Raw genomic sequence first — 26,425 nt, 5'->3', positions numbered from 1 at the left:
GGAGGGATGGTGCTTCGTATTCTGCCTGTTTTTCAAACAAGCAGCTTCCATTGGCCAGAAACCAGCTAATGGGATTGTGCTGGGGATGAGAGCAGCCATGAAGCGCCACTACCCTCTCCCCTCCAGGCTTATAGTTTGTGGAACACAAATGGCCAAGCAGCCGCTTTTCTGAGCAGTGTGGGGGGATGAGGCAAGTAAAGGAGTCTGCCTGAGACTCCTCACTGCACCTGCTGGCTGGATGCGGCCCGCAGAGGATGTTTTGCCCAAGCCTGCATTAGAGCCTCTATGCTAGGCCAAGCCCTTTTTTCTGTTTCTCCTCCACCCTAACCCTAGACCCAGTTGTCCACCATCCCTGCGGCTTAAAAGCCTCCTGTATTCAGCTAGTTTACTTTGTCCTGTAGCTCTAGTGGTAGCAATCTGTGCTGACATACTGAAGACTGAATGTTCAAACTCTGCTGCTGGATCACAGTGAGGGGTTGCTACAATTCTATATGGAATAACATTAGTTTTGATCTTATTTCTGTAAAAACCTCAGGAAGTTGCACACAACACACTGTATTAGGTTGCAAAAAAGAAAAATGGAATTGAAAAAAAATTAGGAAAGACCAGCTTTACAGTCACTTGTATACAGGCACAAGGGGGTGGAATAATGATTGCACAATCATACACTCTTTAATTACAGGATTACTATTTTTGCCATGGTGCCTCTGTCTAATCATGGACACAGAGTGGATACACAGACAGGAAACATTTGTTTGTGCAAACTTATTTCTAACTTTTGAATGTTTGACTAAACCTTTTTTTATTATTTATATCTGCACTACAGGAAGGATAATATTTTACCACAAACCAGTAGACATGTGAGGTCTGAAGCCACACATCAAGACAACAGAATATTTTAAAAAACCTGAACCATATATCTCCTTTACTATAGGAATTTTATTCTCCACCTCTGGAAATACCTTAGAGATCTGAAATTCCAGCATTGATTTTATGGTACAGTGCCGAACCAGAGAATTCACCAAATCAATGGAGGTCAATATTGTCTAGCAGCATTACCAACACTTCCACTACTTGCTAGGCTGTTAGAAGACATTTAGGGATAAATTAGAGCTAAATAACAGCACAGAACACTAAGAGCCAGGACTGGCTGCTGAAAACAAACTTTATGACACTGCGGGAAACTTGGCCACATCCCTGATAAGTAGACAGCCGGCTAACTAAAAACATGCCAGACCGTGGAAGTTGCTGGACCAGAGAGTGCTGGAATAGAGATGCTTAACATGCACTGCTTCAACAATACATTGGAATAACAGATGTTCAGAGAGATGTGAGGTATCAGGAGTGTGTAGTCTTAAACCAAACTAAACATTCAAACATCCCTATTTTAAATACAAAAATATTGAATTTTAAATGAAAAGCCATTTTATTTTCTCCACTGTAGTGAGATCAAAAGAGAACATAAAAATTAATCTGATCACGTTGATTCTAAAAATAATAAAAGAATAGTTACTATTATTAAAAAACAAACCACCATGACCTAATACTTCCCAATATAAAGATCTGCGTCTCAGTGGATAATGCATTGATCTTTAAATTTAATTTGGATATGATGATGTGTAAAATGCTATTCTTTCACTAAACACAAGATAACTAATGGAATACAAACAAAAACACCTGAATAAATATTTACCAGTTGATGAGATGTTCTTGATGTCTTAATGGAAAATTCTTTCTCCTCCCGGAATTGATGTTGCAGCTTGTCTTCAGAACCTGAACAGAGAACCAAAATTATAAATAAATGGCACATAATACCACAGCTCATTTTTTATAAATGTTAATGTACAGTAACAAAACTAAATTAATTAAAGGTTGTCAACTATTTTCATATCAAGGAACGAATATAATTATTCCATCTACTATATATATTACAGACTTTGTGTGTGTCTGCACGTCGATCCATCCGTGAGTCCATTTGTTCAAGAATCTCTCCTAACCTGTAAGATCTAGGACGACCAAATTTGGTATGCAGCTTCCTCTTAACAGAACTTCAAACTAGGTCAGGATTTGGTTGTGCCAAAACAGTGGGATGTGCGTGTAATGCAGGGGTGGGCAAAAGGGCCTCCGCAGTCCGGATCCGGCCCACCAGGAGGGTGGATCTGGCCCACAGAGGCCCTGCTGCTCCTCTGCCTCTAGGCCCATCAGGGCCCAGGGGCGGGAGAGCAAGGGAAGTCTCCTCCACACTAGGGGCATGGGTACCTTGGGGGAACTTGGGGTGGGGGCACTCCCTCACCCCCAAACCAATAATTGTCTGGGGATGGAGAACCCGGGAATATCTTGGCCCCATCCCTTTTGCTCGATGCCCCGCCCCTTCCTGTGCAGCCCGGGGCCACTTCACAAAAAAATCGACGTGGTCCCTGGCAAAAAATTATTGCCCACCCCTGGTGTAATGTGACTGCTTTGCATCAAATGGAAAGGTAGGGGTATGAGAACAGGGACGATTATACTCACAAATGACCACAGGAGGGCAGCAAGTGCCCCAGCCCCAGGGAGCAGCCACTGGCCAGCAGCATGGTCCCTGCCACCCCAGCCTGCCCCACAGAACAGCTGATGATTGGGCTATGGGGTTCCCGCCACCCCAGGGAGAAGACAGAAGGGGACTGTGCAGGTCCCCACCATGCACAGGCCAGCCTCAGGGAGAAGCCACTGGGCGGGCCATGCAGCCCTTGTTACCCTGGGCCATCCCCACAGCTGGGCATGAAAGGTAAGTCTTCTAATCTGAAAAATTAAATACAAATGACATGCAAAGAGCCGCCCAGAATAGAGAGTCATGGAAGAAATTTATTCCTGCCCAAAGCAGCAGAAAAGACAGAAGAGGAAGGATTTTGATTCCGAAGAAATTCAAGTAAGACTTACATCCCCAAGCTGTTTATGGAAGAGGAGAAACATGGTGAAACCATTAGCCTACATATATATATATATATGTATATATATACACACACACACACACCTGAGCATGATGCAAGACTATGATTCTAGATCTCTTCAGTTGCCTCAGGAATAAAACTATAGGACATACACTAGACTACTGCAGTAGCTATAGGTAAACTCACACACCTCTGACTCATTATTTGGTAACACAGAACGTTTAATAATGGGTCCTCCCTCACCAACATAAAATGAGTATTAAAAAAAATTCAAAAATGTAATTTTTGCTAATTAGTTCCATGAGTCACCATGGGCATCTGGTTAACTACGACCAGCAGCATGAATCATAAAGTAACTTGTGGCTTTAAATCTAGCATTATTAATACATAATAGCTGGCAGTTAAACACCACCATGCAAAGTGTAATTCTCATGCTAATCAAATAACATTTACAAGTTAGTATCTTAGTACTTTTTATGTAAATGTTTCTTAAACTTTTTAAGACTGAGGAATACCAAACGATTTTTTTTTTAAATGAGGGAACACCACGGATTTTTTGTTGAGGGGGGGAAAAAAAAGGTTGCGAGGGGCAAGTAATTGAGGAGAAAAAAAGGGGGGGAGGCATTTTGAACTCTGTTGTTCTCCGCGGCACACCGTTTTATATACTATTTTACATCACTAAGAATGATGAATATGTTAAATATAATACATTTTTATAGAGTGTCCTTTTTTCATGAAGATACTCAAAATTACTCTCTTACTGCCCTGAAGTGTTTAGAAACCTAATGCCTGTATAATCAGAATATAATTTTGGTTTCATATAAATCCCAAATTCTCTTAATACAGGCCTCTTGAATGCACTCAAAATAATGACACACACACACAGAATGTTAAATTTTGATTAATTAACGAATCAAATAGTTGATGGGACTTCCATCAACTATTCAATTAGTCAATAAGGACTAGCGTGACAAATCACCTTTGAAATGCTGCATGAAGCATTTCTGTGGGGAGTCCCACTTACTCTGGGCTCCATGTGGGTGTTTCTGCTTTGAAACGTACAAGAATCCTGCTGGCCCCGGGCTCCACGCAGCATTTCAATCTTTGAAATACTCAAGAGCCTCTGCTGGGTGTCTTGTACATTTCAGCTTTTAAACTGGCTCCCACCAGCACCTCCTCTTCTCTCTCCCCCTCCCCCAACTTGCTGCCTCTTTGTGATAGAGACAGCAAGGGGGAGGAAGCAACTAGTTGACTAGTGTGTTGACTCGATTAGTCGCTTACATCCCTAACACACATACACATTCCTTTTGGATGATGGACTGGCAACAGGTTTATCTCCCACTATTGCAGACCTACTAGGCCTTTTTACCTTTTATTATTAAAGAGTCTACAAATATATATCCTAGATTTTTAGTTTGGTCATGCTTAGCAGACACCTCATGGCAACTGAAATATTTAAAAACACACAATTAAAAAGAAAAAAGTTCATTGCCCAGGGGTGGGCAATAATTTTTTGCTGGGGACCAGTTCAGAAATTTTTAAACTTGCGCCCCAGGCTGCACCGGAAGGGGTAGGGCCTCAAGTGGAAGGGGCGAGGCCCAGATACTTTCCTGCTTCCCCACCCATAGACCATGATTAGTCTGGGGGTTGGGAACTGCCTTTGCCCTCCTTCCCCCCCCCCACAAGATTCCCCCATGGCACCCATGCCCTGGTGGTGGGAGGAGACTTTGGGTGCTTCCCCTTCTGCTGCCAGGCCAATCAGCCACAAACTCCTGGCAGGGTGGAGAAAACTTCATGCACTTCCTCCCGCCCCCAAGCCCTAATCAGCTTGGGAGCGGGGAAGTGGCATAGCCTCCGCAGGCTAGAACAACCCACTTGTCGGGCCGGATACGGTCCGTGAGGCCCTTCTGCCCACCTCTGCTATACACCCTCAATGAGGAAGGCCAAATACAACAAGAAAAACCTTCCTTATAGCACAGATAAATCCAAGAAACTAAATGAAAAACAAAAAGTATCCTTTGAATGGGAGGCCCCAGATTTTTTATTTTTAGAAAACATGCAAGTCAGAAAAAATAAAAAATAAAGCATACAAACAAAAAAGCTTCTTCCATTAGGATGAGGTTCATTAGGCCAGGAAGCAGTGTTTGGGTTTTGGTTTGGGGTTTTTCTCCCCCCTGCGGTCCTGAAAGCCAATATTTGTTTCTATTCTAGGGAAGATGTTGTATTTGGTTCAGATGCCTTCTGTTATGCTCTGGAAATAGAAAGTCAATTTTTTTTCAGCCTTTACAATATCTAAGGGTAGTGTAGGCCAAGCTAGAGAGGTTGACAAAGCATCATCATACTTTAAAAACATAAAAATAATAGATTTTTATTTAAATAAAAAGCAATTTAATAATAAGAAGCCTGTATTTTACATATTGGGTAGTGGTTCCCAACCTGTGGTCCACGGACCCCTGGTGGCCTGTGACGATACTGCAGGGGGTCCATGGAAAGTTTTCAAAACTTTCCCCTTTCCTTTTCTTCTCCCCCCGGGGCAGCGGGTCCCATGAAATTTTAGTAGATTGAAAAGGGGTCCATATGCTCAAAAAGGTTGGGGATCACTGTACTATGGTTTAAGACATAGGACTTCAGTCTGTCACTTGAAAGTCAACAAAAGGAACTGAGTCCAAAAGATAGCAATCTTTGAACATTTTAATTTTCTATCATCTCTGGCAATATTGACTGCTTAAGAGCATGGCAAATGTTAGATTGGATTACATTCAGTGTAGTTGTAGCTGTGTTGGTCCCTGGATATTAGAGACAAGGTTGGTGAGGTAATATCCTTTACTGGACCAACTGCTGGTAGAGAGAGACACAAGCTTTTGAGTCACACAGTACTAACTCAAATTTCATCTGAGATAATACTATACTATATCTGTTTCACAAAGAATTACCATGGTGTACATGGTTGCAGCAACACAACTGTCAAATGGAGGAATGGCAAGTCACCAGTTACAATGAACAAAAGGGTTACTTTACACAGTAATTTAATGCAAATGTTCTTCTGCTACCAGAATGCCTTTCTTAAAATTATTTATGATTTCTTTAAAGAGGAAAAGTGAGTCTTCCTTTCTCCAGTGAGCACTGTGTCTACACAGTAACTACTCTGACTCCCTGTATGTATGTTTAGCTATACAGTAATATAAGTAAAATCACTTAGAAATTTGGATTTATACCATTCACCAAGAATCTAGATTTTTATAATCAACAAAAAATTAAGAGAAAAAGACAGGCTTATCAATAAGAAAACTCGAGTCCAAATCTATCAAGCTTAAAAAATTTCAAAAAGATTAAGTCATTTTCAATCTTGGAAAATGCTAGAGGGAGCATGTTCCAAAGTTGAGAATCCCTGACTGAAAAAGTGCTTTCAGCCACAGAAAAATTAATTGCAGCAGCTTTAAAAGAAAGCTGCAACAGCTGCAATGCCTAACACAACTGCTGTGTTCTAGAAAAGTGAGAAAGAAAAAATTACCATAACTCATTTCAGTTCCAACCTCTTTTTGAACATTTTCATCCATCTTTCTTTATCCTTCTGACCTTCATAGTGGCATATATCTGATCATTTAACAGCTTCCACAAAACTGACTATTGTATTATCAGAACAACAGAAACCTATAATGGGAATACATTGCCATACACGGGATCAAGTCCAATATGCTGACTGTGGCCTATATCCAGATAACCGAAAGGAAGCTGAATAACCTGTCTTAGCAAATGCTAATTTTGTTAATGAAAACGTTTCACCTATTTTAACTGGGTGTTCTATGAAATAGCTCATCCACTTGACTCCTGCTAAGATCCATTCCTGACTTCAATTATATTTAAACAAAGCAAGTTCAAAGTTAAATATTTTATTCTAACTAAATTAAATTTGTCATATTTAAATGTGCCTTTGTGAATAATGCATGCAAACAAGAGCATCCCAGAAATCTCCTTTAAACTGTTTGTTATTTTATATGTTTTTAATCACATCTGCTTGTGTCTCATCGTTAGAGTCCTAACCTGTTCAATCATACCCAATACAGTACAAAAGTCTGTCCATGCCTGCCTCTAAATTAGTTTCATTTACCACTTCTGGACTTCTTAGAATCATAGAATACTAGGACTGGAAGGGACCTCGAGAGGTCATCGAATCCAGTCCCCTGCCCCCATGGCAGGACCAAATACTGTCTAGACCAGTGGTCCCCAACCTTTTGGGGCCGCCGAGTGCCCGGGGGCAGGGCCACTCATGCACCAGGCACCTAGAGGCGGGGCCACCCATATGTCACGTATCCGGTGCCGGCACCACCCATGCTCAGCACTCCCGGGGCCGGCACTGCTCCTGCGCCCAGGGGCGGGGCCACCCATACGCCACACGCCCAGGAGCCGGCAGTGCCCATGCGCCTTGCGCCCAGGACCCGGCAGCGCCCATGTGCCTTGCACCTGGGTCCAGCACAGCCCATGCACTGTGAGCCTGGGGGCGAGGCCGCCCAAGTGCTGCGCACCCGGGGCTGGCACCGATCCTGTGCTGCATGCACAGTGGAGCATTTTACATTTGTCTTTATTAAACTTCATCCTGTTTACCTCAGACCATTTCTCTGCTCGGTGTCCCCTTCTAGTTTCCTTGCTTTGGCCCTTTGATCTTCATGCCTGCTCCTGTTTTTCTTTTTATTTGTCCCACATAATCAGCTGGTTTCCAGGTTTCAGTGGATCCTCCCCATAGGCTGGGGGGGAGGGTTCTTTAACAACCTCTGAGGTTCCAATAGGATTTATCAATCACAAAGCATGTCTTTAAAATGCTGTTTCCTGCTGAAGTTCTTCTTCATTAGAAGACATCTTTTAAAAAATCACCAGAAAAAATAACCTTATCGAATTCCAGACCAAAGTATGTAAAACCTATCTACAGAGGTCTATCTTCACACCCCCTCTTAAACGTGCACTGTGATAACTTAAGATGTTTTTCCCTTAACTTTGCCAAGCCACTTTGACACATTTCTACCAAGACAGTCTTAGAAATGTGATCTTCCAGGAAGTGAAACAAATTTTCAAACTACAGTAGTGAATGGGGTCTAATTCAGTTGGAGTATTTAAAGTCCATGCATCTAGAGAAGAAACACTGGACTCCAGAAAAACCTGGCATGATACATTCAGCATGTTTTAGCCTTAATTTGGGGGGGGGGGGGGAGAGGGGAAAAAGCTGAAGCACAGCTATGGAAATTTTGTAAAACAAATACTGAACTGAAAACACCCTGGAAAGCGGAGGTCTGTGGACCCAATTCCATCAGTTTCAATCGATTTCTTAAGACATAGTAACCCCTTTCAGTTGCAAAGTTAACTTTCCCCACATGGAGTATAAAATGATTTGGTGACAACCTCATATACTTTTAATTTCAGTTAAGGGCCTCATTCTTGGTGCCTCTAGATTTTTTTAACACCTAAATATTTGTTACTATCAAAAGGAAGACACCATGACCCAAAAGGAAGGAAAGCAAATTTTTACAGAGTAGAATCTTGATCTAATTTACTTTCTGAATTTTGAGTACAGCCGGTCCCCGACTTACGAACAAGTTACATTCCAAGCACTTGGTTGTAACTCGATCTGTTCATAAGTCGGATTACATTCATTTACTTATGGCCGTGCTGTTCGTAAGTGCAGATTTCGTTCTTAACTCAGGTTCCAGTTGTATAGAAGGTTGGTTGTAAATACGAACGGTCGTAAATCGATGCATTCGTAACTTGGGGATTGGCTGTATTATTCCTTCTAAATGCATTATAAAATAAAAACATTAATTATATGACCATACTACAAAAAAGGCCAAAGTAGGTTTATTTTTCCTTTCAAGTTCACCTACAAGACTTTTTATGCATAGACTGAACTTACTTTAGCATTGTGTTTATCGGTCACTCTCACAATGTCACCATCTGAACAGATTAGTCAACTGATAAAACAGATTTCAACTATGTGCTTCCAAAAAGATGCTATTTTACATGCTTAAAAACCATGTAAGGAACAGTTAACATTCACTGAAACCCAGCAGGGCAGTAAAATGCAGATTTTTTTTTTTTTTTTTGGTATTTCAAAAGCACAACAGCAACTCAGTCAATTATTGGTAGACACATGGGGAGTGTAAGCATCTCTCTTATATCCTGCACATGGAGCCAGCATGGGACTCACTGACATGTGAGTTGTGAATGCTTTCACAATAGAATTTTGAGAATGTTTACACAAAAATATAAGAATTTCAAATAGTAAACTACTGAATAAACCATCTGTATTTTGGAATATTGTCCGCATGGAACATTATAGAAAAAGTTTTGTGCTGATACGCTGAAAAGGTGATAAAATTGTCTTTAGGAGGAAAGGAGGCTAATCCAACACTAGTGCTGTTTGTACATCGTTTTAACAAACATGCATGGATTTAGGAAAGTTGCTTAGCCACCGTACCTATTATTTTTCAACTATCCAGCTAACTGTATACAGAATAGCATTCTACTAACAGAGAGGAGAACAGTTCCGTTATTTTGTTTCTCTCTTTCATAATCTGCACCCAGGAAATAAGGGACTTCTGTCTCATTTTGTTTCAGAAGATGAAAGGAAATAGCTTGTCATTTTCCCAAGTAAGTATAGAGGCAAGTATCAATATACAGGTGAAACAGTTTGCTAAGTAATACTCCCCTTTGCCTGGTGCCCTCACATTCTTTTCCAACTGATGTCAGCAAAAATTTACATTATTCTAATCAGACCCAAACTACAATCGCTGGGAAAGCTGTGTCATACTGCAGAATATGCCACAGAATGTGCCTATTTGTGAATTTGTTCTTCGCAGTCTTTACTGTGGAATTTGTGTACTGTACTCAGTTTTGCAGTCTCATGCTCCATTTAAGCTATGCCATTGGAGGAGTTCATGTTGACACTTTTAATGCTGAGATCAGTGACTTTACAGGTGACAAATCCATAAAACTAAGAAAATCCATACTCAAAACTAAAATTTAACTTTTACTTCCTGAACTTAGTTGCAATGGTATTAGTTCTATTTGGGAACAGTGCCAATGTTGAAAGTATGCTGCAACAATTTGCCAGAAGTTCAGAACACATCGACTGCCTTCACTTCACGTTTCCTTCCTTCCACAAGGAAGTGTCTTATCTTAAGTCTGTTTCCTTTTTAGAGAGCTAACATAAACTAGGTAACAAGGAAAAGTAATAAGACATTCTAGTGTTTTAGAGACCACACTGCATTATCAGGAACATGGCCTTTCACATCCAAAAGTTCTGCAGTCACTGTTCATCACTCCAAACCTTACGACTCCACCAGTCAAAGCTTATTACGCTGTCTGTAGTTCCACCCTGAACACCACCAACAACCTTGATTTGTTTTTCGCATGGTTCTCAACAAGGGACACATGTATCTGTGGGAGGTATGCAGAGGTTTTCCAAGATGTACATCAACTCATTTAGATAGTTACTTAGTTTTATTACAGGCTACTTAAAAAGCAATACTGAATGACAATACAAACTAAAATTTCAAAAAATTACTTGTTTATACTGCTCCGTATACTATATATTAAAATATAAGTACAATACTGTATTTACATTCCAATTGGTTTTATAATTATATTTAAAAGTGAGACTATGCAATTTTTCCATAAGAGCCTGCTGTGACTTTTATTTTTTGTGTCCGAGTTTGTAAGTAAGTAGTTTTTAAGTGAAGTGAAACTTGAGAATACTCAAGACAAATCAGACTCATGAAAGGGTACAGTAGTCTGGAAGGGCTGAGAGCCAGATAACCTTAGCAAACTGTTCTCAAAGGAATCTTCATTTCCCCTGTTGTGGCAATACTTCTTGCAGGTCTGCAAATACAGAATTGCACATCCTGTATTTGCTACATTCATGAGAATTGTACAGAGTTCAGCAGGCAGCTACAGAAAATATGAGGTTTTTTTTAAAAGGCATGTAAAATAGAGGCCTTGTGCTATGGAGAAAGTTGCATGCTGAAATCTTTACCCTTAACTCTCAGAGACGCCTAGCTGAGTCATTTATATCTTATAACACATTGCAAAAATTTCTGAAATGGCACTGCACCAACAACGGCACGTGGCACATTAGGATACTTACACATGGTACACCATAATTTGCATTAATATAAGCACTCCTAGAAAGCAAAACAAGCAGCCAATTATGCATGCCTACAAGCAGAGCTCGACAAATAATGTAATCTATTCGCCTGTGGCGAGTAGATTACAACCTGGAAGAGCCGGCGCAGAGCCATCTGTGCATGCGCAGAACGTCACTTGGCAAGCCCTGTCTATAAGTATGTTCTTAGGTAGTTATACACCAACATAACTTGTATTGACCAAAGTTTGTAGTGTAGATGTGGATTTTTTAAAAAATCTATATGCAGGAAGTTCCATTACAGTTATCAAATAATTCATTTTTAAGGGGATACTCAAAATAATTGCAGTCCCTCACAGAGATCACAACAGTACTGTATAAGCTGAACTCAACAAAACAGATCTCCTGTTTCCGGACAGACACACTAAAATATTACACCTAGAACATATTTGGTTAAGGATTTTCTATTTGGAATTTCAATAGCAGACTGTGGTTCAAGTGAAGCTACATCAACAGGTTTCCTCTTTGGATCAACCCTATCAGAATTACTATCACTATGGCGAAGATGTGAGGAGCTCTGACAAGTCCAAATCAACAGAATTATAGGCACTAGAAGAATTATTAGGCACAGTTAAAATATGGTTTGGTCCCTTCCTCCCAAAGATTGCTGAATTGTGTTCCAAGCAGTACTGTAAATGGAACAAGGTAGTCGCATTGGCATAAACAGATTTACACTCCTCTACGTTACAATTTTTTTTTTTTAACATGTAGTGACTAGGGGTGTCACTGTGCAGTTAAGGGCCTCATTCTTGGCGCGTCTAAATTTTTTCCCTGGGAGGTGGAGCAGCTTCTGTTGGTGGGGAGCTTGGACCCCCCCTTCCAGTGGGCAGGGGCTGCTGCTGCCCCCCACTGCTGCCTCTATATCAAAGGCAGCAGCACAGGGTGGCAGGCAGCCAGTTTGTGCAGGGAGCTGGTTTTTAAACTGACTCTCCTCGCAAACCAGCTCCAGGCAGACAGAGGCAGCAACGTGTGGTGGCAGGAGGCTCCCCAGGAGTGGAGCTGGAGCACACTGGTTGCCGGCCCCAGCCCTGGGGACTATAGAAGAGTCAAACAACCAACAGGAACTCATGCGGTTATTGGACTACTCAATCAACTGATATCTAACAACCCTAGTAATGACATAGCTGACTTCATATTTGATATGATTGACATTTGACTCCTAGCCATGCTTCACAGTGGCTCACAAGCAAGGTTGTAAAACAAGCCTGAGACTGCAATAAGATTGCAGTAGATCAGCATTTGTATTGCCCAAACAATTAGACAAGACTACTTGATTCTAAATTCCTGTATCAGTGCAAAAAGAACCCCTAAAGTAAACTATTTAGTTCAAACACAGCTACGGTCCCCCTGCTCTTGGCCCCTGCAGCTAACATAATACTTGTTATCTCCCCCAGTTTACTGCACGTACACTTACTGAACAGCATAAAAGATACGTACTAGCAACCACAGTTTACAAATGAATTAGCTTAAACCATTCAGAATCTGATTGAACATAACACTGGGCCTTTAAACAAGTTATTTTTATTAACATTATACCAATAAACTTCTAGTTCTATTGAATTATTTTATTTTTGCAAGATATAGGTTCAGTAAATACATGGAGCAAAATTATCTGTATTCCAAAATACTGCACTAGTGATGAGAGAATTAACTGCTGAGGTGCTAGTCTAGAATGTGGGAACACTGAAGATTTGCCTACACTGTAGTTTAAAAATCTGCAGCAGGTTGGCCATCTGCAGCTTAGAAGTAGGCAAAGAACTAAAAGAAACAAAGACCATGAAACCAAGAGAAAATTCTCCTCAAATTTAAAAAGATTAGGACAGTTAAGGGCACAAAACAGGTGAGATTTTCAAAATTATTCAGAGTTATTGAAACTTTTTTTAAATTATTAACAGCAACTTAGCCTTGGGCCAATGCATAGAAAACAAAATATATTACAAAAGATAAAAATAAACTCCAAAACTATAAAATTAAGATACATGCAGATTAAAAATAGACATATACCATTATTCTGAGTATAATCATCTTGCCACTTGCCTTTTCCTTATTTTAGCGGTTGATTGTGATCCTAACAGCCTCATAATGCAAGAGGACAAGGGGCTTATTCCTATCTTCTAGTGAGTTTCAGCTGGCCTGATCCATTCAGTACTCCGGCTCATAAAAGTCAAACTGATGTGTGTCACATAAGGTATCCTTGAGAAACTAACACCACATTGATCATTAATATTCTTGCATGATGTCTTTGCAGTAAAACACCCATGGAACTTCGTTTACACAAACAAGTCAGGGGAATGGGTAAACAGGTTTCTCCCAGACAAAGGATAGGCCAATGCCTCCAGCCAAGCGAGAGTGTCAATTAAACATTTATCTGCACTGGACAGGGGAGGAACAGATCAATTCGCAATTCTGTAAACACTAGCACAGAAAGAAACCAGCATGGAAGTTCTTTCACCATGAAACTCCATATTTCCTTCCAGACAGCTCAAATGAACTTTATTTTGGGGGGAACCTCCACAAAGATCCATTCCAAAGGTTCACTTGAGGCAAAAAAACTCAAATTATCTGTCACCTAGAAAAACAGGGGCAACCAGCACTATGTACTTCTGTTAAAGGTTTTGACTGAGAGACAGCCAGTCATGATGGACAGATGGACATGATGGACAGATGGACATGATGGACATTTTTTGATCTGAGGAAGTGGGTCTGGCCCCCGAAAGCTCATCATCTAATAAACCATCTTGTTAGTCTTTAAAGTGCTACATTGTCCTGCATTTTGCTTCAGCTACCCCAGACTAACACGGCTACATCTCTACCACTATGACGGACAGAGTATCTGATGAGAGAAACCAATTTAAATGGGGACTGTACCTTGCTAGATTAAACTTTAGACTTTTTAAAATTTGCTTTGTAATCATCTCTGCCTTTATTTCTTTTACTTGACATCACTTGAAATCCTATCTACTTTTGATAATAAGCTTAACTTTAAACTAAGCCAATTGAGTGCGGAGTTTGGACTGAAGTGATTGTTAACGCCAGTTGAAATGATAAACTGTGCATTCTGTCTCTTTACAGGGGCAAGTTAATCTTATTATTCCACTGAATGATCCAGGAAAGAGCTGGAGATTGGTAGCACATGATTTGGAGAAAATTCAGAACTGGGGAGGAGTTGGGGTCAACTTGCCAGGAGTAACCAATAAGACGATGGGTACCAGAGTGTGGCTGGGAGTGTAACAAGCAAGATGCTGGAATAAGAATTGCTCATCCATGGCTGCTTATCAAAATGTTCAACTCAATACGTGTTTGCATGCTGGATGAGAGCAAGGGAGGTCTAGCAGCAGTGCAATTGCAGGTAGCTAGAGCTACAGGGCAGACAGTGACCCAACCCCACACTGGTCTAGACTGCATCCCAAGATGTGACACTGACCATGAAGACAGGGTAATCGCTCCAACCCGAGATACACTGTCAGTTCCTAACAAATACTCTATTTTCTGAGAGGTTGCCTACAAATGCAGCCAGCACAAAACCCACAGAAAGCCATTTTAACCTCAAATGGTAATACATTTTAAAATGTAATAACTAATGGGGTAGATCCTTCACCTGCCCTAAACTACATGGACAGAGGGGCTGTCTGTATATGACGCTAGTATAGCAGCCTTATAAGTAAGCTGTCTGCATTAATTGAAAATGGAGAGCTGTCAAGGCTCTTACTAAATATTATCTGGCATACCCATGGGTCTTTTTAACAGGGGGAACTGAAGTGACATTTCAATTAGACACAATTGCCATATCCCAGCTGCTTATTACTATCTTCTATATTGGACTGGATTAGAGATTTCACATTTTTAAAGATTAAATCTAAACATTTGCAATTCTGAAAGGCCCTAGAGCACACAAATAATTTTTACACAGGAAGCTTATGTGAGAAAGTCCTGCTAAACGGTTTGGCTTAGCATAACCTTGGCAAATACTGTGGGTGCATACTATGAAAGCATAGACAAAAAGTAACATCCGTGCAGCACATTGGATAGGACAGAATTCCTACCTGTCTCAGATCTAAGAAGAGTGGCTGAAGTATTTCTGAGAGACCAAGGAGTTTCCAAAGATTTGTTTTGAATCACTTCCAGTTACCTGGAATCATTCCATTCCTATATTTCGGCTCCATACAAACTTGAATGTATACATTAGCCTTAAAACTGTAAGGGCTAGTGCAATTAAGTTGATCCCATGAATTCAGTAAAACATAATACTCTTTGCACTGCATACGAGGCCTTCTCTTTAGTTACCTGAATATGCTTAACCCACAACCCATTTTCCCAAAATAGGAGAAAGAGCTAACTCATTCACTGTATTGCCCACCAATACTTCATTTATACAGCCTCTATCTCCGATTAAAAACAATTACTCTAGTTGTGGAATAATTTATTGATTATTCTCGTTCACAGTATAAACGAAATGTGTTTCATAAATGCTTCAGTCTCAAAGGTGTTCGTGACAGCAGAACCATACCATACAACCAGACACAGCGTGATTCGTGATTTTGTGGGAAAATACTGATCCCCTTTTAATGCTAGATCATAATTAATACAAAGGTAAAGAAAAAGGGCTAAAGGACAGTCATATTGAAACCCCTTTGTCTTTGGCATAGAATCAGTCAGTTCCCCATTCAGAGCGATTTTAATCTCCACCACTGTTTGTCTCTGAAGAGCTTTTCATACTCAAAATGACCAGGGATCTATTCTTACCATCTTTACACCACAGATGGTCCCTATCAAGAGAATCAAAGGAGGACTTTAGACTGACAAAAAGCAGCATACAATTTTTCTCACTTAGAAGGTCCATACACCACAGGCAGGGTCTGCCCCAGTATAGCCAGTACAGCCCCCTGCCTGTGGTGGGTAAGGGGGCCCCTGAAGCCAGGCTAAAGAGACCCTCCCCCCCTCCTCCCTTTAATCAGTTAACCCAGTTAAACAATAAAATGGGTTTTACAGCCCTACACTGCCTGTTTTTCATTTAACTAAAATATTCTAACAATTCAGAATTGAACAGTTTTGCCAGTAAACTTTCTGCTCAGTGACTTCTGGTTGACTGAAGTTCTTACTAACCATGAGAGTCCAGCCCTGCCTTGAAAAAATAGAGGCTGCTGTCACAGAGGCAACTTTTTACTGCTTTGGAAAGACAAAAAAGAGAATGCAATCATCTGTAGCAAGGAGAATGTGTCAGATAGATGGATTCTACCATGAGATGCTCTGCCCTGACAGGAAAGGGATGGCTAGAAGCACAAATGGTATTAAAGAAGAGAACCATTACCACCATCAAATCTCCAAATCTATTAATATTCAAGGTCAGAACCACTACTAGTGATAAACACCATGTTTGGGAACGCGGAGAGAAAAAAGACAGACGTCAGTGACAACGGAAGAGGAAGATCAAGATGTGCTAAGACCGTTTTCTACTCAAGATACTGTTTCATCAGTTAAAAAAACTGTCCTAAATACAAGTCAAATGCAATGTCAGAAGTACAAAGAGCAACAGGCCAGATTAGAATTCTCTGAACCAAGGTAAAACTGGAATATGACCACTACTTTCCAAATGTCTGAAGACAAGACAAAATGGTTGAAGTAATATCTTTTATTGGACCAACTTCTCCTGGTGAAAGAGACAAGCTTTTCAGTTATACAGAGCAAATCTTCTAGTCTGGGAATGGAACTTAGACGATATGTCTACACTGCAAACTGGCGCTCAGGTTGTTTAACTGCAGTGTAGACCTGCAGCCTGAGCTCTGGAACCCTGCCACCTTGTAAGGTCCTAAAGCCCAGACTCCATCTCAAGCCCAGAAGTCTACACTTCAATTAACCAGCCCTGACTCAGTTGGCACAGGCCAGCCATGTGTAATCATAATGAGGACAAACCCAGAATGTCACACCTAAAAAAAAAGGTAGAAAAGACTATTTAGCATAAGTAGCTAACACATATTCTAAGGGACCATTCAAAGTAAAGTGGCCCCGTAACATTCCAAGAACCAAAAACAGAGGCTGGTAGGTCACAGGTTGTTGTACTAAGCAAGTGATGGACAACCCGTGGCTCGCGAACTGCACGTGGCTCCCGAAGAAAAAAATTGCAGCTCCTAATGGAACCGGGACAGGAACCCAGAATCGCTCAGGTCAGCCGCTCTCATGGCCGGGCTGCTCTGAGCCGCATGCATGCTCAAGCCCCGTGCTGTTCCGCTCACAGTCCCCAGCGCATTACGTAATATTCTGCACGTGCAGGCCGGGTCGCACTCAGCGTCCCGGCCTGCATGTGCTAGCAGCCGGCCACTGAGCACCTGGCTCTGGAGAAGAGAAGGGAAGGGGAGGAGAGGGGAAAGGGGATCGGGTGGGGGGGGAAAGAGGGTGCGCATGGCGTCTCAGCCAGCACATGCTTAAAGCCGGCCGCTCTGCTCACACACCCTGCACCTGTAGAAGGATGCACATGGCAGTAGCAGCTGCTCTGGCTCTGGGACCTGGGCATAAGATTGGCGGAGGGGATTGGGTTAGAGCAGGAAGGCAAGGTGTCTGCTTCTGGGGAAGGGGAGAGGAGGGGAATCAGGATGGGGGTGCACATGGCATCCCAGCCAGCACATGCTCAAAGCCAGCCGCTCAGCACTCACATCCAGAGCCTGTAGGGAGACGTGTGTGGAGGTAGCAGCGGCTCTGGCTCTGGGACTCAGGCATAAGGTTGGGGGCGAGGAGGATTGGGTTAGAGCAGGGGGGTGCCTGGTTCTTGGGGAGGGGATGGGGATTGGGTTAGAGCGGGGGAGGAAGGAGGGGGGAGCAGAGGAAGCACCCAGCTGTCGTGGGGAGCAGAGGAAGAGCACGCGCTTCCTGAAGTTGGAGTTGGCATGCAGTCCCGGGATTCCCCCCCCCCCACACACACACACCCCCCCACCTACCCCCTGCACAGGCAGGCAGCAGGAGGAAGTCAGTCCCCAGATGAGCGACAGACCCGGCATTTCAGGAAGTGTGCCAGCTGTATACGGGAGGGGAAGGGAAGAGCAGCTTGTCCCTGTCCCCTCGCTTTGGCCAGACCCGCCCACCAGCACCCTGCCACCTGCCCCAGCACCTTGCCCAAGCACTCTGTCCCCTGCCCCCACCAGCACAGTTGAGGCCACATTAGTGAAGCTGGGGTTTTTTGGAGGGGTTGTTTTTTGCATCTCACTTGTGAGCCCTGAGTTGACTTTTATGTGGGTCAATGACCCCTGACTCAAAGCAGGTTCCCCGCCCCTCTCATAAATAAAGGCAATGCTGAAACATGTTGGCTACGTCTATATTGGCAAGATTTTGCACCAATACTTTTAACGCGAGAGTTTTTGCGTTAAAGTATTTGCGCAAGAGAGCGTCTACACTGGCATGTGCTTTTGCGCAAAAACATCCGTGCCAGTGTAGACGCTCTCTTGTGCAAGAAAGCTCTGATGGCCATTTTAGCCATCGGGCTTTCTTGCGCAAGAAATTCATGTTGCCTGTCTAAACTGGCCTCTTGCGCAAGAACACTTGCGCAAGAGGGCTTTTTCCTGAGCAACAGCGTCATAGTTCTTGCGCAAGAAGCACCGATTTCTTACATTAGAACGTCAATGTTCTTGCGCAATAACACCCCGCCAGTGTAGATAGGTGACAGGTTTTTGCTCAAAAGCGACTGCTTTTGTGTAAAATCTTGCCAATGTAGGCACAGCCATTGTGTTTGACGTATTTTATTTAAAAATGAAGCCTGGACAACAAGCCTGCAATTGGGGCCAACCCCCCATCTGGCTGCAGCATCATAACACTCCTGACCCTCCCCTGACTCCAAATCTGAACCCATCATACCCTGGAACCCCGTTCTGAGCCTCTAACATCCTCAAACTCCTGCACCCCCATATCCCCAGTCTTCTGTCACAACACCATCCACACTGCAAATCTGTGTCCTGCACCCATCATACTCCCAGCCTCCTTGTCCTAAGCCCCTCAAGCACCCCAGAGCAAAACTCCTGCATCCTCACAGCTACAAGCCTATGGCTTGCTCAGCACCCCAACCCCTCCACCTGACTTGAACACTGTCCAGCTTGGAGCCCCATCCTGGGATGGCGTACTGGCACCTACTTTCCCCCAGCATTGCTGCTTTTTTTTGCTCAACTCTTCTCCTCCCTCCCCCCCGGGTACATGGCTCTTTGCACCCTGTTCATTGCTATTTTGCCTCTTCATCCCTAACAGGTTGGCCACTGCTGTACTAAGTGATAAATCCCATGAGAAACGAGGTAGGTTTGTTGTTGAGTGGGCATGGGGGAGGGCGGGGAGAGATATTAATCATTATAGCAGTGGAGATACATTTGAAGATTTTGCAGCCCTTTGTTATGGCAAGGTCTGATGCAGCTTTGAGTTGACGGGTCCTAAGCTATAGGGAGCTTGTTTTGGCTGTTGAGGCTGGCAATAGTTTGGCTGTTGAGATGGCCAAAAGAAGGGGTATAGGAAAGATTTCTTTCAGAATAGGGTCCCCACTAAGAATGGGTTGTAACTGTTTAATGATTCCTTTTTGTGGTGGCAGGTGGTCAGAGGACTTTCCTACCCCATAACTTGTGCTGGAGCAAATTCTCTTGGGGTATCTGGGTGTTTTTTTCCATGAGACAATCTACATTTCTAGTAGAGCGTCCTTTTGGTGAAGGTCAATCTGTGTATGGTAAGGTGTGTAGCCTGAATTTTCTTCTCAGAGCATATTCTGTGGGACTGTCTGTAGATAATAGATTTCTTGCTGTGGTTGGTGTGGTTACTTGATCTGTGAAGGTTAATCCATATTGAAAATAGATTAAGTTATCATTGGTGGAATATGGCTTCATGTGAACAGACTTCTAAAATGAAAACCCATGTACTGATAGAGAGATCACAGTGCTGGTCTAAGAATGAGGCCTTTTCTTATACTGGGAGGGAAACAGCCATGAGCCAAGAAGCAGAAAGTCACATCCTCACAGTCCATCTAAACTGCATTAAAAACAATGCAATATTGGGCAGCTATATTTAATAAAAAGGAATTAAACAATAAGTCAAATTTTCAGTTAATATCATTGCTTACCTCACTGCTACATGCAGTGAAAAGAAAAATCTAACTACCTTTTTTTCTATGTAATTTTCTATCACTAATAGTGTCAAAGATAACTTAAATCAGTTTTTGATGGTGGTATTTAAGGCCATCTTTGTATTAGTAATTGAGTATTGTAGTAACATTATTGTAAGTCATAATTGTGTGTTCATTTATAAAAGTAATGTAATTAAAACTGCAACATGAGCTATATTCAGTCACTATGCTATATACCCAGACTAAAGTAAATGAAAGCTTGAATTTGGAACCAGGAAACAAACTGTTGCTCTGATCTTTAAAATCAGTGCTTCCCATTTTAAGGAAGCTTTTGATCATTTTAATAATACCGCTTTTTCCAGTTAAAGAATTTTAATACTGAAACTTGACATCTTCTGAATAAATTAAAACTATAGTTTCCGCTATCTTGAAAAAGGCCTACATTGTTTTACATTACATAGGATGCTTTTTTTAGTTCCTCTTTTTGAAAATTTACACATACATAGGCAAAAAGGAAAAATAGTATGCAAGCCATTTTGTCAATACTGCAAAGGCAGCAAACATGAAATATAAAGTGATAAAAAATTAACCAAATGCAAACAATGCAAGTTTCAGCATTTTGTAAGGAATGCACACACACGGCCTTTCCAGAGTGTAATGACTACTACCATCACAAAATGATCACAATTACATGTCTAGAGTCCAAATGCAAAACGTATCTTACATTTTCAGCAACCTCCTTTTTTCTAGAGCAGCATTAAGTCATTAAATTTGTAGAGGAGGGAAGACATGAGGTGCTTACCAATGATTTTAACTTACGCCTAGGAAATTTAACATTTTATTCACAGGCTTTATATAGGAGCTCAAATTATTTCTTAAGTAGTAGTAATTTTAATTCTTTTTTTTTTGTCCTGAAATGACATGGATACATTCTTTTTTACCAGAATTCTAACACAGAAAAGCAAACTTCATGTTATTAGATTGACAAGAAAAATGTCATTCCCAGCAGCTTTATTTCATACTTCATCTCCTACAGCTATTTGGAAACAAGATTACTTTGTTTTGATTTTTTTTTTAAATAATGCATTGTTCATTCTTAATGCCACTACACTCATCTCATGCCTGACTCACCCAGAACTATCTATGTTTCAACATGTTGCTTTTTATGTTCCTCTATAAACATGCCATTACAATCCCTCACCTGGCACTATAGAGATTTAAAAACCACATAAATCCACCCAATGAGATAAAGATATGAACTGAAAGAGAACATTACACATAAAACGTGTAGAATGGCAAGACCATTGAGCCCTTGAGGATCTCACATTTAATTGTTAATATTTTTCTAACTATACCTCTTTTACGTGAAGTGCTGCCATTTGAAAATACATATATATGAATAGCAAATGAAGTTAAGTACATACCCCGTGTCACATATCAGTAACCAGCTGTGCTAAGAGACTCAGCATAGACTTAAATTTTTCAGAGCAAAACCACAACTGCTATTATCACCCTATTTTCCCAGTGAAATAGTGTGATCTTTAAATTGCCTTAAAAACCATTCACTAGCAGTGAGAGTAGGAAGCTTTCACTGGAAACTGAGATGTAAACCACTTTCTACAATTTTTAATTTTTATGTGACCATTTTTTTTTAACCTTTAAGGTTACAAAAATAACCTTCCAAGATGAACTGAACATAAACCTTCACTGTAGCTGTTCATGGCTTTGTCAAATGTAGTGGAATGTAATAAGATTTGGGTCAGTTTCATGTGTGGTTCGGAACCCTTGCCAGAAGTGAAATTGTTAATAATCGTATCAATTTCACTCAAATGCTTCTGAGTAAGGAACAGGAGAGCAACAGAAGGCGCTGGAGTTATTCACACACAGAAACGACCCAGAAATTAAGGATGTAGGAGAGAGCCAAGCAAGGGCTCACTGACCTTGATTTGCACACAAAAAAGCAGCGCTAGAATAATATTAAGATTGCAATTTCCTAGTTTGAAAAACCAGAGTGAGGACAGGAGGAAGGGGAACAAAACAAATTCCCTCGCACCTACTGACACTCATGGTTCATCAGCAGGGTTGGAACATTAGAGTCACCACACAGCCTTCTGCCACTTGAACTAATAGAACAGCCGATAACAGTAAGAGTGATCACCCTCTAAGGAATCAGGAATTTGGGGATTCCTTTCAGGGTCTTGATGGCAGTATGCTCTAGTGAGCACAGAATCAGCCTGCTCCCCTACAAGCTTGATCTTCTCTGTCAAGTCTCCTCGAAAGTGTTGCTGTCCCATTCTTTTTGCCTTCCTAATCTCTGCTGTTCAAGCTTCTCATCCCAATTGCAGCTTCCTTCTATATCCAGTTCAAATTGCATCAGGCTCCTTGTCTGATTGCAGGGTACCCTTATTCAACTATCTGGCTCATATCTCCTCTAGTGCCAGTCTCCTTGTCTAACCATTCTATCCTACTCCCAAAACCCTGCTTCTCAGTCCTCATCTCCCCATCCCACCTAGTACTTGCCTAGCCTCACTAGGCCTTGCCCCAATCAATCTACTCCTTTTCCTTCTGGTATAGCTCTTGTTCCCTTTGCATTAAAATGACTGCATCCTCTTCCACACTGCCTGGATGCTGGAGAAAATCGGGGCGAGAACGGGGGAGAAGATGACATTCAGAGTATAGGACAAAAAAGTGATAAGCAATGGTGTAGCGAGGGGGGCAGATACCCCTGGGCACTACACTGGGGGGGGCCCCAATTTAGTCCCCTTTCATTCCCCATCATCCCTTGGCTCGCCTGCTCCTTCTCCGCCTGCCGGCACTGGCTGGAGCCTCCTCCCTGCCTCTCTGCCCCCAGCGCGACCCTCCTCCATTTCCGCCGGCAGGTTAGTGCGTGCAGGGGCCCAGCCCCAAAGTGGAGGCGGTGGGGGAAGATGCAGTACAAGCTCTCCCTCCCCTTCTCCCAGGATCAGGCTCAGCCATGTACCAGGTTCGGGGTAGCGGGGGGTATGCGTGCAAATTTTGCCTTTGCCCCTGGGCGCATAACATATTCACTATGCCTGTGGTGATAGGCTCCCTGCTCTCATTTCCAGGGCCAAGTGCTATTCCAGCCTGAAGCACCTGTGAGCTGCCATTACAAAAATCCAGTTCCACACCTATAGTCCTGGCCTGGAGCATGCTCAGTGGGGATGACGTGCTGTCTGGTCACATGTCAGCACTGGCTGAGGCTTAAAGATGGCCAGTGAGTATGAAATGTTTGGCAATTTTAACAGCAAAAAAATCTAGGAAGTCTCTACTGAGCATACTTGAACACCAATTTGTCATAGTTTACATGAAAATCACCCTTACTTGATCAGGATATAGAGGGTTAAAGGTATATTACTGATAATGATTTTCATGGTGAAATCAATAGCCAGGGTAAGGACAGCTTCTACACAGACATTGGGTCTCCCTAACTAAACCAACAAAATCATCTCAATGATTATGTTATGTTATATTACGTCAGCATAGCCGGGGAGTTATATCAGCAGGGGAAGGGGAAGTATTTCAGTATGTACACTTATGTCAAGATAGTGTAGACAACATTCTAACCCCTAGATGCAAAACATGGGAACATTAAAGCATTTCAAAGAGAAAAAAAACAATAGAATTTTTTAACATGGGCTAGACCAAGGTGGATAAAAATTGTGGTTTTTTTAAAATTAAAGAAATGTGTTATTTAAATCAGATATTTTGATTTTTTAAATTAAATACTAAATTTCACATTTAGAAATAACAATTACAATTAAAACTCATCACAAACATGCTACACATACACTTACAGTCCCATAAAAATGAATTAACGGCCTTAAGTCTGTCCAGCCTAACTGCTTTCTTCTTGAAAGTTTTGGGCTTCCAATTTCTCTCTCAACAAATTAAAAAGTAACATATGCAAAGACACACAAGTTAGATCGGATTGTTTTTGTTCTGTGCTTAAGTAGTGGTGAACCATGGCCAAGCATGACAGAGGAGTTACTTAAGACATTGTTTTAAAAAGATAGACACGATATGTAGGAAAGGACGGAAGCAACATAGAAAGAAATAGTGGAGCGGATTGGAAAAAAGAGGCAAGACATTATTCAGCACACACTCAGCTTCCTATAATCCCCACACTTTTTCCACCCAAAAAACGGTCATGGCTTCTGGGTTTAAGACAGACCCAATCTGGGAATATTTTGAAGAAATCCATTCCCTGGGTAAAAAAGGAAAACATGTCAAGTGTAAGCAGTGCAAGAAGATGATGCAGGACTGAGTTGCAAGAATGAATCATCATAAGGAAAACAGTTTATTGGGAGAAAATGATGATGTGGATATGACTGAGAGGATTAACTGGTTAATAACTTTAACTGACTTTGCAATTAATCATTCCTCAAGACTCTATGTCTTTTAGTATAAGTGTAATTTGACTAGGGATGTTAACATATAGTCATTTAAATGATTAACTGATAAGCTTAGGTTTATCCGTTAATCCAAATGACTGACTACATGCACACTCCCCACCCTTCACTGCCACTGTATCAGAGGCAGCAAGGGGGAGGAGGGAAGGCAGGAGCTGGAATAGCCTCTGTCTGCAGGAAGCTCATCCTCCCACCCCAGACAGGGGTTGTTGTGCAGAGAGCTGATTATAAAACAGCTCCACCTGCTGCCACACACTGCTGCCTCTGATACAGCCACCCCACTAGCTGCTGGCCCTGCCCCTGAGGGAGAGCATTTTAGTAACCTTGTAACTGCTAAAAATTGTTATGGCTACACAATTACTAAAAAAAAAATGGTATCTAACATCCCTAGATTTCACAAGTAAATTCCCAAACTGTTTGCAGTGTTGGATATTGCTAGGGGGAAAAAAAGGTTCTCTTATCTAAGCCTTATGGCTTGTTTAATTAGTTAACCAGGCTTACAACCTGTAATTCAAGTATACAATACAGAAAGCTGCAGTAAGAGAAATCCAAAGTTTCCATCAAGTGTCATTTTCTTATTTTAAATTGCATAATACATGCCCCCATATTTTGGATCGTCATTGTGACAGGCCATAATGGTGATGCCATAAATCTATTTCCTATTTTACTTCAGCATCACTCAGCTTTTCCAAGGGAACCCCATTCTATACTTGTTTTCTTAAACAGGAGTGCTAGTGAGTTAATGGGGCTTATTCCATAATTAAGTACACTCTGGCTGCGTCTAGACTGGCATGATTTTGAGGAAATACTTTTAACAGACAAGTTTTTCCGTTAAAAGTATTTCTGCAAAAGCGCGTCTAGATTGGCACGGATGCTTTTACGCAAAAGCATCCATGGCCAATCTAGATGCAATTTTGCGCAAGAAAGCCCCGATCTCCATTTTAGCCATCGGGGCTTTTTTGCGCAAAACAGTTCTTCCCTGTCTACACTGGCCCTCTTGGCAAAAGAGGGCTTTTTTCCCCGAACAGGAGCGTGAAAGTATTTGCACAAGAAGCACTGATTTTGTACATTACAAAGTCAGTGCTCTTGCGTAAATTCAAGTGGCCAGTGTAGACAGCTGGCAAGCTTTTGCGCAAAAGCGGCCACTTTTGCGCAAAATCTTGCCAGTCTAGACGCATCCTCTAAGTATAGTCGGTCTTAAGCTTTTTTGGTAACTTGATTTAAATCAATGATTTTTTTCATGATTTAAATCAATTATTTAAAATTAATCTAGCCTGCTTCTGTGGCTCTGCTTGACCTTTAAACACTCTTCGTGCTGACACCTTCATATTTGTTGGAGACAAGATCTTTCACACCTGCTGCTAGCTTGTGTTTAATGCTGACTTTGAAGACCATCAAAGTGCTTCTCAGTAGTACTCAAGAGCTGCGCAAAGACCTCTGTGTCACTCTCCCAAAGAGCCCACTCCACTTCCCCTGCTGCCAGAGGCTTAAAAGTCCACTGGCTCCCACCTGCTCCCCCCAACCCTGCTGCCTCTGATACACGGGGCCTTGCATGTAATCACGAGTATTAAAAGATGAGCCCAGACTCATCAGTTAACCATTTAATCCTCTACACTAGCACATCCCTAATGTATATTACCACAGAAGCAAGTGTATTTTAGAGGTGAAGCAACAGAGTCTGTAAAGCACTCTGGAATCATTCCTGGTAAAGATACAAAGGAAAGTGGAGCACTGGAAAACTTTTTACATCTGAGCACTGGGGTAAAAAGAAACTTAATAAGCAGAGCACACAACCAGGATA

At 41.8% G+C, this 26,425-nt stretch overlaps 1 protein-coding gene across 4 annotated transcripts in view; it reads right to left on the bottom strand.

Annotated features, from left to right (window-relative positions):
* Positions 1-26,425, bottom strand: part of CYRIB (CYFIP related Rac1 interactor B) — a 146,593-nt gene that overhangs the window by 84,913 nt on the left and 35,255 nt on the right. For all 4 annotated transcript variants that reach the window (XM_025184920.3, XM_025184919.3, XM_006123559.5 and 1 more), the window contains exon 2: positions 1,694-1,773. The gene's annotated coding sequence lies outside the window, so the exon portion shown is untranslated. The remainder of the gene's footprint in view (positions 1-1,693; positions 1,774-26,425) is intronic.

Source organism: Pelodiscus sinensis, chromosome 2, assembly GCF_052426305.1.
Source record: "Pelodiscus sinensis isolate ZL-2025 chromosome 2, ASM5242630v1, whole genome shotgun sequence".
Taxonomy (NCBI): Eukaryota; Metazoa; Chordata; order Testudines; family Trionychidae; genus Pelodiscus; species Pelodiscus sinensis.
This window is presented reverse-complemented; position numbering and strand designations above follow the sequence as displayed.